This window comes from Dasypus novemcinctus, chromosome 2 (genome assembly GCF_030445035.2).
Source record: "Dasypus novemcinctus isolate mDasNov1 chromosome 2, mDasNov1.1.hap2, whole genome shotgun sequence".
In the NCBI taxonomy this organism is placed as follows: Eukaryota; Metazoa; Chordata; class Mammalia; order Cingulata; family Dasypodidae; genus Dasypus; species Dasypus novemcinctus.
The window spans coordinates 52,942,047-52,954,209 of record NC_080674.1 but is presented as its reverse complement, the minus strand read 5'-3'; the positions used below and the strand labels follow the sequence as shown (position 1 = coordinate 52,954,209).

The 12,163-nt window shown below is 34.4% G+C and overlaps 1 protein-coding gene across 2 annotated transcripts in view; it reads right to left on the bottom strand.

The window, feature by feature from the left end:
- Positions 1-8,886: 8,886 nt before the first annotated feature.
- ITGA1 (integrin subunit alpha 1) overlaps positions 8,887-12,163 on the bottom strand; it is a 186,422-nt gene continuing 183,145 nt past the window's right edge. For both annotated transcript variants that reach the window (XR_009188370.2, XM_058308837.1), the window contains exon 30: positions 8,887-11,837. The gene's annotated coding sequence lies outside the window, so the exon portion shown is untranslated. The remainder of the gene's footprint in view (positions 11,838-12,163) is intronic.

Sequence of the window (12,163 nt, the reverse complement as noted above, 5' to 3'; positions counted from 1 at the left end):
TGTAAAGTAAGCTGTTGTAATTGTGATTGGTATTGCATTAAATCTATAAATCAATTTGGGCAGAACAGACATCCTCACAATGTTTAGTGTTCCAATCCATGAACATGGAATGTCACTACATTTGTTTAGGTCTTCTTTGATTTCTTTTAGCAGCGTTTTATAATTTTCTGAATACAGTTCCTTTACTTCCCTGGTTAAATTGATTTCTAGGTATATGAGCTTTTTTGTTGCTATTGTAAATGGAAAATTTTCCTTGATTTCCTCCTCAGCTTGCTCATTACTAGTGTCAAAAAACACTACTGATTTTTGCTTGTTGATCCTATATCCTGCCACTTTGCTGAACTCATTTATTAGCTCATGTAGCTTTGTGGTAGATGTCTCAGGATATTCCAAATATAGGATGATGTGATCTGTGAATCGTGAGCATTTTACTTCCTCGTTTCCAATTTGGATATCTTTTATTTCTTTTTCTTGCCTACATGTTCTAGCTAGAACTTCTAGCACAATGTTGAATAACAGTAGTGACCTTGGGCATCCTCGTCTTGTTCCTGATCTTAAAGGGAAAGCTTTCAACCTCTCCCCGTTGAGTATGATGTTGGCTGTGGGATTTTCACATATGCTCTATTTATTATGTTCAGGAACTTTCTTTCTATACTTATCTTCTGAAGTGTTTTTATCAAGAACGAATGCTGGATTTTGTCAAATGCCTTTTCTGCATTGATTGAGATGATCATGTGGATTTTTCCTTCGATTTGTTAATGCGGCGTATTATGTTAATTGATTTTCTTATGTTGACCACCCTTGCATACCAGGAATAAAACCCACTTGATCGTGATGTGTAATTATTTTTATATGCGGTTGGACTCGATTTGCAAGAATTTGTTGAGAATATTTGCATCTGTGTACATTAGGGAGATTGGTCTGTAATTTTCTTTTCATGTAGTATCTTTATCCGGCTTTACTATGAGGATGATATTAGCTTCATAAAATATGCTGCATAATTTTCCCTCCTTTTAAATTTTTTGGAAGTGTTAAAACAGGTTTGGTATTAATTCTTCTGAAAATGTTTGGCAGAATTCATCTGTGCGGCCATCTGGTCCTGGGCTTTTCTTTGTTGAAAAATTTTTGATGACTAATTCAATCTCTTTGCTTGTGGTTGGTTTGTTGAGTTCCTGTGTTTCTTGTAGAGTTGATGTAAGTTGTTTGTGTATTTCTAGGAATTTGTCCATTTCATCTAGTTTATCTAATTTGTTGGCATACAGTTTCTCATAATATTCTCTTATCTTTTTATTTCTGTGGGGTCAGTTGTAAACGTCCCTCTCTTCATTTCTGATGTTATTTATTTGAATCTTCTCTCTCTTTTTCTTTGTTAGTCGTGCTAAGGTTTGTAGATTTTTATTGATTTTCTCAAAGAACCAGTTTTTAGTTTTGTTGACTTTCTCTATTGTGTTTTTGTTCTCAATTTCATTTATTTCTGCTCCAGTCTTTGTTATTTCTTTCTTTCTGCTTGGTTGGCTGTTCTTGTGTTTGGAAGCATTCCCTTCTGTTCAACTTTTTGGAAGAGTTTAAGTAAAGTTAGCATTCTTTGAATGCTTAGTAGAATTCATCTGTGAAAATGTCTAGTCCAGTCCTTTTCATTTGGGGATGTTTTTGATGATTGCTTCAATCTCTTCACTTGTGTGTGTCTGTGTTCTGAGATCTATTTCTTCTAGAGTCAGCATACATTGTTTGTATGTCAGCCAAAGGGTTGCTGACACAAAGTACCAGAAATCTGTTGGTTTTATAAAGGTTATTTATTTGGGGTAAAAGCTTATAGTTATAAGGCCTTAAAGAGTCCAACTCAATGTTGCTTTCTCACCAAAGTCAGTTACCACGTGTTGAAGCAAGATGGTTGCCCATCTCTGAAAGGCTTGAGCCTTCCTCTATCTCAGCTACAGACTGGTATAGGGCTTATTTCTTTCCAGGCCATCTCTGCTGCTCAGCTGCTCTGGTCTCTTCATAAGGTCAGCAGCAAACTATCAGGTAAATGGTTCATCTCTCTCTGGGGGCTCCAGGATCAAAACTGACCAAGTTCTCTCTTCTTCTATTTGTCTTCTTGAGTGATTGCATGTTTATATCAGCCCACCAAGGGGTAGGCTGACTCCTTGAGTCACACCCTACTGATGTGGTAAAATCAAAATCCTGATCATAACAGCTAATTTAATCAAAGACATAAAACTAATATCAAGCTGCCACAGGATGTTCCTAGGAATTTTTCCATTTTGTCTACACTGTGCAGTTTGTTGGTGTACAGTTTTTCATAGCATTGTCTTATGATTTCTTTTATTTCTATGAGGTCAGTGGTAATGTGCCCATTTTCATTTCTGATTTTATTTATTTGCATTTTCTCTCTTTTTTTCTCTGTCAGTCTAGCTAAGTGTCAATTTTGTTAATCTCATAGAACCAAGTTTTGGGTTTCTTAATTCTATTTTTTTGTTCTAAATTTCATTAATTTCTACTCTGATCATTGTTATTTCATTCCTTCTGCTTGCTTTGGAATTAGTTTGCTCTTCTTTTTCTAGTGCCTCCAGCTGTGTAGTTAGGTCATTGATTTTTAGCTCTGTTTCTTATATAATGTAAGCACTGTGGGCTATAAATTTCCCTCTCAGAACTGCCTTCTCTGCATCCCATAGGTTTTCATATGTTATGTTCTTATGTTCATTTGTCTTGAGATATTTACTGATTTCTCTTGTAATTATTTCTTTGATCTGCTGATTATTTATGAGTGTGTTGTGTAATCTCTGTATACTTGTGAATTTTCCCTTTTTCTGCCTATTGTTGATTTCTGGCTTCATTCCATTATGATCAGAGAAAGTGTTTTGTATATTTTAAATCTTTTAACATTTATTGAGATCTGACTATGACCCAACATATGGTCTATCCTTTAGAAAAGATCCATGAACACTTGAGAAGAATGTATGTACTGTTTTTGTGGTGCAATGTTCTATAAATGTCTGTTAGGCCTAGTTCATTTATCAAGTTATTCTGTTTCCTTATTTATCCTCTGTCCAGATGTTCTATCCAATGCTGAAAGTGGTGTAATGAAGTCTCCAAATATTATTGTAGAGACATCTATTTCTCCCTTCAGTGTTGTTGTGTACCTCATGTATTTTGGACACCTAAAGTATATAAATATTTTTTATTATTATTTCTTCTTGGTGAATATTCCCTTTTATTAATATATAGTGACCTTCATTTCTTATAACAATTTTGCATTTAAAATCTATTTTGTCCAATAGTATCACTACTTCATACCTTTTTTTTATTATTATTTGTGTGGAATATATTTCCAACCTTTCACTTTTAGAGTGATTGTGTCCTTGCATCTAAGTTGGGTCTCTTGTAGACAGCATATAGATGGCTCATATTTTTAAAATACATTTTGTCAATCTATATCTTTGGATTATGAGTTCAACCCATTAGTATTCAATAATATTATTATAAAAGTGTTACTTCATGCATTTTATCCCTTGGTTTTCCATTGTAATATCTTACTATCCTCTGTCTTTTAACTCTTTTAGTTATCCTTACTTATAATCTTCATTTCTACATTCTTCTCCAAGCTTCTCACACTTGTCTTTTCCTGTTAGCATTCCATTTAGTATTGCTTGTAAACCCAGCCTCTTGGTGACAAACTCTGTTTTTGTTTGTCCGTGAAGAATTTAAACTCACCCTCATTTTTGAAGGAGTTTTGCCTGGTGAAGAATCTCTTTCCTTTCTTTAAATACATTATACTTCTGCCTTCTCACATTCAAGGTTTCTGATAAAAGACTAGCACTTAGTCTTATTGAAGTTCCCTTGTAAGTGATAACATTGCTTTTCTCTGCTGCTTTTAACATCCTCTTTTTTGTCTCTGGCATTTGACATTCTGTTATTAGGTATCTTGGAGTAAGTTTATTCATATTTATTCTGTTTGGGTCCATTGTCTTTCTTGAATATTGGTGTTCATGTCTTTCATATAGGTTGGAAATTTTTGGTCATTATATCTTCAAATATTCTTTCTGCCCCTTTTCCATTCTCTTCTCCTTCTGGGACACTAATAATGCATGTCCGTCCATTTCATATTGTCATTCAATTCCCTGAGACCCTGTTCAAGTTTTTTCATTCTTTTCTCTTTCAGTTCTCTGTCAAGTTCAGATGCTCTGTCTTCTAACTCACTAATTCTGTCTTGCACCAAAGCATATCTGCTGCTATGATGCTATATGCCTTTAATGATTTTTAAGTTCATCCATTTTGTGTTTAATTCTGATAAGTTCTGTTATTTTTCTTTGTAGGCTTTCAAATAGTTCTTTATTTTCACCCAGTGTCTTGTTATCTTTCATCTCCTTAGTCATAGTTTCCTTCAGCTCCTTGAATTGATTTAGGAGACTTGCATGAGCATCATTGATTAGTTGTCTTAAATCCTGTCTCATTAGGATTCTTGTTTTTTTCCTTTGTCTGGCTCATATCTTCCTTTTTCTTAATTTGTAATTCTTTTCTGATAGCTAGGCATCAGATTTTGTTGATGATTTTACTCTGTTGGTCAATTTCTTTCTCTTACCTAGGGGTTATGTTTCACCGCTCATCTTTAATTTTTGGTTCAGTTTTTCCTAAAACTTTAAGATTGCCCTGTTTAAAATTCTTAACATTTTATTGAAGTTGTACAATATATAAGTGTACAACTCAATGGATTTTTATAAACTTGTGAAACCATCTCAACCCTGTTTTGTAGTATTTCCATCACCTTAGAAATTTCCCTCAATCTCTCCTGTTTTCAATTTCCACTCCCACACCAAAACCTAGACAATTACTAATTCCTTTTCATCTGCATAAGTTTACCTTTACTTGACATTACATTTACATGGAATCATACAATATATATTCTTTTGCATCTACCTTCATTCACTTAGCATAATATTTTTGAGGTTCATCTGTGGAGATATCAGAAGTTTGTTCCATTTTATTGCTTACTAGACTCCATTGGTTAGATAGACCAAATTTTATTTATCCATTCACCAACTGATGGATGGGATTGTTCTTGGTGTTTGATTATTATAACAAAGTTACTATGAGTATTTTTGTACATGTCTTTGGGTGAATGTATATTTTCTCCTGTTTTGGATAGACTCCTAGGAGTTAAATTCCTGGATTGCATGGTAACTCTATGTTTAACATTCTGAGGAATTGTCAAATTGTTTTACAAAGTGACAGCACCATTTTGCAATTCCACCATCAATGTATGAGAGTTCCAATTTCTCTACATCCTTCCCAACACTCGCTATTGTCTTTGAGATTTTTATCATTCCTAGTGAATGTGAAGTGGTATTTCAATGTGTGTGTTTTTCCATTTTATAGTTGCATTGTCTCCTTCTTATAAATTGTAAGATTTTGTTATATATTTTATATAGGAGTCCTTTATCAGATATATGATTTGCAAACATTTTCTTCTAGCCTGTTGCTGTCTTTTCATTTTCTTAATTGTGTCTTTTAGAGTGCAAAAGTTTTTAATTTCAATGAAGTGCATTTTACCTATTTGTTCTTTTATGGATCACGCTTTGGTGTAATATTTAAAAATATTTTTTGCCTACTCTAATAAAAAGTATTCTCACATGCTTTCTTCTACAAGTTTTGCAGTGTTAGCTTCTACATTTAAGAACATGACCCATTTTCAAGTACTTTATGTGTGTGATGTGAGGTAAAGGCCTAAGTTCATTTTTTGCATATGGATATTCAATTTTCTTAGCACCATTTATTGAACAGCTATCGTATCCTCATTGAATTATTTTGGCACTTTTATCAGAAGCAAATAAACATAAATATAAGGGTTTGTTTTTGGACTTAACATTTTGATCTATTGATGTGTATATCTGTCCTTATGCCAAAATCACATTATCTTACATATAATAAGACTTGAAATTAGGTAATGTAAGTCTTCCAAATTTGTTCTTTTTCAAAATTGTTTTGGATCATTTGGGTTCTCTGAATTTCCATATAAATTTTAGTATCATCTTATTAATTTTTACAAACACTTGAAGCAATTTTGAGAAGATTTACAATAAATTTATAGATCAAGTTAAGAATTGCCATCTTAAAAATACTGAGTCTTCCAATGTATAAATATGGAATGCCTCTGTATTTATTTATACATTACTTTCTCTCAGCAACATTTTATAGTTTTCAGTGTATTAGTCTTATGCTTCTTCTGTTAAATTTATTCTTTTTTTTTCCAAATTCTACTCAGTTTATTCATTTTTAAAAAAATATTACATTCAAAAAATATGAGGTCCCCATTCACCCCCACCGCCCCCACCCCACCACTCCCCCCACAGTAACACTCTCCCCCATCATCATGACAGATCCATTGCATCTGGTGAGTACATCTCTGGGCATCACTGCATCCCATGTCCTGTGGTCCACACCATAGCCCACACTCTCCCACGTTCTATCCAGTGGGCCATGGGAGGACATACAATGTCCAGCAGTTGTTCCTGGAGCACCACCCAGGACAACTCCAAGTCCTGAAAATGCCTCCACATCTCATCTCCTTCTCCCATTCCCCACACCCAGCAGCCACCATGGCCACTTTTTCCACACCAATGCCACATTTTCTCAATTATTAGCCACAATAGTTCCTGAATAGAATATCATTAAGTCCACTCTTATCCTTACTGTATTCCTTCTTCCTGTGGACCTTGGTTTGGTTGTGTCCATTCCACATCTATGTCAAGAGGGGGCTTAGATTCCATGTGGATACTGGATGCAATCCTCCTGCTTTCAGATGTAGGCACTCTAGGCTCCCTGGTGTGGTGGTTGACATTCTTCAACTCCATGTTAGCTGAGTGGGGTAAGTCCAATAAATCAGAGTGTAGGAGCTGAAGTCTGTTGAAGCTCAGGGCCTGGCTATCATATTGTCAGTCCAGAGATTCAAATCCCCTAGATATATCTTAAGCCCCAGCACCAACTACAATTCCAGTAAAGTAGCATGAAAGACTTGTGAAAAGAGATCCCATCTGAGTCCAGCTCCATCACGCAGAAACACCAGCTCCAAAGAAGGGCCAACTGACATGGCAGTGAACCCCATCTGCCATGACCATAGAACCTGTGGGTCTCTTTAGCCCTCAAAAGGACTAATACCTGGGGTTATATCTACTTTATCTGTCTCTGAGACTCTGCTCAGGTGTGCATAAGGGCAATCCTTCTGACAACCTCCAGACTCTTTTTTAGAGAAAATTTCTTCTTAATTACATTATTTTTGTATCCTATTGAGAATGGGATTGCTTTCTTAATTCCATTTTCAATTGCTTTCATCTATAGAAATACAATTGATTTTTGTATACTGATCTTGTATATCATGACTTTGCCAAAATCCTTTAGTAGATCTAGTAGTTTTGTGTATTTCTTGGAATTTTCTTTATATAGGAACATGTCATCTACGAATATAGATTGTTTCTTTCTTTGTTTGCAATAAAATTGCCTTTTTAATTTCTTTTTTTTGCCTACTTACTCTTGCTAAATGTTGAACAAGACTGGCAAAAAAGGGTATACTTTCCTTGTTCCCAATCTTAGAAGGAAAGCATTTAGATTTTTATCATTAAGTATCCTGCTGTTAGCTTTTTGTAGATATCTTTTATCAAGTTGAAGAAGTTCCCTTAAATTTTTAGTTTTTTTGAGAGTTTTTTCTGAGTAGGTGTTGATTTTTGTCAAATGCATTTTCTTCATCAAATGATGAACCAGGTGGTTTTATCCCTATTTTATTAATATGGTGCATTACATAAATTGATTTACAAATGTTAAGCCAATCTCTCATTCCTGGTATAAATCCACTTGGTCATGGGGTATAATCTTTTTATATGTTGCTGGATTCATTTTATTACTATTTTGTTGAGGATTTTCTACAATGTGTATCTATTTCCCTTTTCCCCCAAATGAATTTTTTGCTGATTTAAAAATTAATACTTATATAATAACAACTGAAATAGCATAAATATTATAAAGAAGAAATTAGAAATCATCCCCAGTCTTCTCAAAGATCACTTCTGTGTCATGAATGTTCCCCAAAGTCCTGCCTATGATTATCATATTACTTTTATAATAGAGAAAATAAAGACATCACAAATAGAGAGAAAACAAATGTTGTACCTATGCTCCTGACTTACAAAAGTAAATCATGATGTACAGCATTTATTTTCTGGACAATATAGCTATATTCTTTCTTAGCACCTCCATTCCTTTCTCATCCTGGGGTGAGAGGGGGAAAGAACTACTTATCTCACAGCTAGAGAGAAAAGACGATCCATCAGAGACATGCTCTGTCACAAATTAGGTTCAGGACCTCACAAATAGCCTCCATACCTCAGTCCTCTTTTCTTTAAAAATATTTCCCTTATTCATCCTAGAGCATAATTTGAGAGTGCAAATTATTTACAAGATGAACATCATGCTATAATATTAAAACAGTTTTAATGCATATTCTTCTAGTTCTTATGATAGTAAATCATTTTCTTCTTTGAAACTAGATTGAGTAAAGAAAATGACTATATATTGTTTCACTTCTTGGCAATTTTTTTCCCCCACTATGTGGTTCAATCTGTCATTATAAAGCAGGTAATTTATTATTAAAACAACTCATTAGGAGGAGGTATTAGTAATATGGATCTTTTGGGCTTTGTCTTATGTTTGCAAAAGACAAATCACATTGCTATATCTTGTACAGGAAACACCCCAGACAGACTTAATTTGTTTTTTGTTTTTTCCTCCAAGAACATGAAAGTGAAAGCCTGCTAAGGAGCTAAAAAAAAAAGTTGGAGATTTGAAAGAAATCATATTAATTTTGGGGAAAGTTCATGCACCTAAAATCACACAATCACATTCCTTTTTGAAAGAGTCGTTTTTTATTTAATACATAAGGCAGGAAGCTCATTTATCTTGACGTAAAATAAACAGCTGATGCACAAGATAAGATAGAATTATACCAAAATACAAAACCTCTGACCTCAAATCAGTGTACAGGATAAGCCATATATAATACATTCAAAATACTTTTTATACTCTCAGCACTTTCTAATTATATCAGCTTAAATTACAGTTACCTTATAACTGATTTGAAAAAAAAAAAAAGGCTTTAAATTAGGCACCTAATAAATTACCAGAGCTAACAAAACCTTGCTTCTTTGTCCTTGAATGCAAACAAAATGTTTTCTTCTAAAGAGTTTATCTAATAAGTCTCATAGAAATGTACATACCCTTAATGTTATCCATTTTAAAGAGGTTTTCTGTGTAAATAAAAACTAAGCAATGAAATATACTTTATGTTAGACCATGCAGAAAAGTTCATTGGAGTAAAGGTGACAGATGTTCAAGAGCAGTAGTTATTATACACAATGTTTTTCTTTTTGATAAAATGGATACATTTCTTTACATTGTTCACTAACAATTTTACAACCTCACAGTAGTACACAATATATCATTCTCCTTGCAGGCTAATGTTTCCTAATAAGCAATGCAGAGCTGCTGTTGCATCCTGAGTAAGGGCAGGGCAGGTCTCAGAAATAAAACACTAAACAAGGGCATCTCGTACATAATTCTAGTATGCAGAAGGTTTGAGTTGTCGCTGCTTCAAGGGATTGTTTTGCATGGGCCAAAAGTGTGTCAAACTCCAGGAAATCAGTCTCAGTCAATAGATAGCTAAGAGTACACTTTTGCTTTTACTTAATCTACAATTTACTTGTGCTAGTACTGTGCATCACGGTGTCACCACAAGAGGCTTACTGAATGTTTGAGGAGGATGTATGCATAATAAAAGCTAAATGACTCTTTCTCCCTTTTTTTCTATCTCTTAAAGCATGGTGGATTGTCTCCCAGCACTAGGTGTGTTACAGTCTCTCAGGAAAGCACTCATTTTTCGCCATCCAATCTCTTTCTACCTTTGAAAAAAAAGGAGTAGGGGCAGATAGTATCAACAGGGAATTGTTCAAGAAGGCACTTGGCTTTCGTTTTGTGCTCTTTGTATGATTTATTTTTCTAATTTGGTCCCTAATTTATATATGTAGATCAACTGACAAAATACTAAATGTTGACTGTGTTGCAGAAGTGCTTCTAAAATTCCATACTTAGTTTTTTTTTCCATAAGGATGTGACTTGACATATGCTAAAATTAAACATAATCACAGTTGTGAGCATCCTTAGTTCCTCCTTTAGCCTTTTGTAGTGCACTTTGAGTTCCCTTTCAATAGGGTCAACAGAGTTACCATCCAGTGGTGATTTCAAAATTTCTGTGTAGGCGGGCATTAGAGACAACAATCTGATTGGAAGAGGGATGCTGAGGGTGAAGCTGTATTTGCAGTAAAAAGGGCTTTTACAATTAGATTGTATATCTTCATTAAAAAATGGGATCAGTTTGAGGATTTTCAAGCCCTTCTTTTCATTTTCAAAACTAGTATTTTCATGGGTGGGGATGGCAGGATGCTGATGGAGAACCATCAAAGTGCTAAATCCTGCCAGTACCTCCTTGGCGCAGTTGCTGATTGTGCCCTGTAAGAGTCAGTAAATCTCTAAAAGTTGTTCCACCCAATGAAGTACATTTCACCTCCTCTCTGCTGCATTATACCATATCAACCCTTCAGAGTGCCCCTGAAAAACTGAAGACTGAAACCTTGTATAAGTGATTAATTCATTGAACCTTGTACTCATAGCAAAGAGAGCACACATTTATTAACCAATTTCTCTCTAGTAGTCTTCCCAAAAATTTTAAAAAAATTGGTTTTACAGTAGTGTCTTCATTTGAATGATAATCTGTCAGCATCTGGCACAGGAGCCACATTCGGACCCTGGGGCGTCCCTAAGTTTTTCAGTGCTGTGCAAAGCAAGACAATCAAGTCACACAGAGCATATTACAGCCTGTTAGACAAAGACACACACAGGCCCTGCATGCAAATGCATGCCATGGAAGATGGAGAGGCAGCAGTCATTCCACACTGGGAACGCTGTGGCCCACTCAGGGAGGCCTAACGAGAATATTCATGGAATTAATCACTAAACCCCTTTTACTCAATCACAATGCAGCCATTGGTGTGTGTGTGAATTTTCCTGTTTTCCAAGTGAACCTAGACCTCAGTTTTACAAAATGAACAGGAAATTTTTAAATGTATGTGTGGATATATTCATGTATGGATAAAATTATTATGGTTGAGGAAGAACAAATTATGTAAAACTATCTCATCACAATCTTACAACAATCTAGAAAATATTCAGATTAAATTGCTCATAATTCTGGTGCTCAGAGGGAAAGAGAATAACAAATGGGATGACTGAAATTGAAGTTCAAATTGGGTTAATGAAGGTACAATTATTTCCAAAGAATTACCTTAATGTCACTTATAGGTCTCTGGATTCTTTGAGAAAGTGAAACACTTGGCTATGTAAATAAGATTTTCACTGTCACCCTTTATATGTTCTTGCTCCCCAAACCTTCTTCTGCATGTCCATATCATCTTATTAATGGAAAGTTATAATTTTAGATATTGAAATTGGAGAATGGTGAACTATGTAGTATTATGTCTACTGGGTTTGACATAATCAGCATTTTCAGGATAATCTGAATTATAATTATATTGTATGTGTTTGTATATGTATATATACACACATGTATGCAAACATCTGTATCTCTATCTACCTACCTACCTATCTATCTAATCTAATCTCATCTATATCTTTTCCAGTGGTGTGCTGAAGCCAATTCATTATGTTTCATGGAAGCTGACTGATACATTTTCAGGAATGTCCAAGTTGTTTAAGGTAATGTTGGTAGCTTGAAACTGGCCCTGGTGAGAATATTTAGAAAATGGAAATTAGCAAATGATACAAATGAGGATTTCTCCCCCTTCCTGGAGAGTTGGTTGTTAAATAATTTACCAGTATACTATTGTAGATTTGGCAGCAAAGGGACTGTTTAGTTCACAGTCGAGGCAATAATGAATTTTTAAAAAATAACAAAGTTAAAAAATAATCAAAGCTCTTAGGCAACTTAATCTAACCAATAAGCTCATGGACAGTCCTAAATATCACTCATTTCTTTTATTAATTAAATGTTTTAAAATAATATGACATAGTATATTTTAACCATTCAATATGTTTTAGAATATTTGTA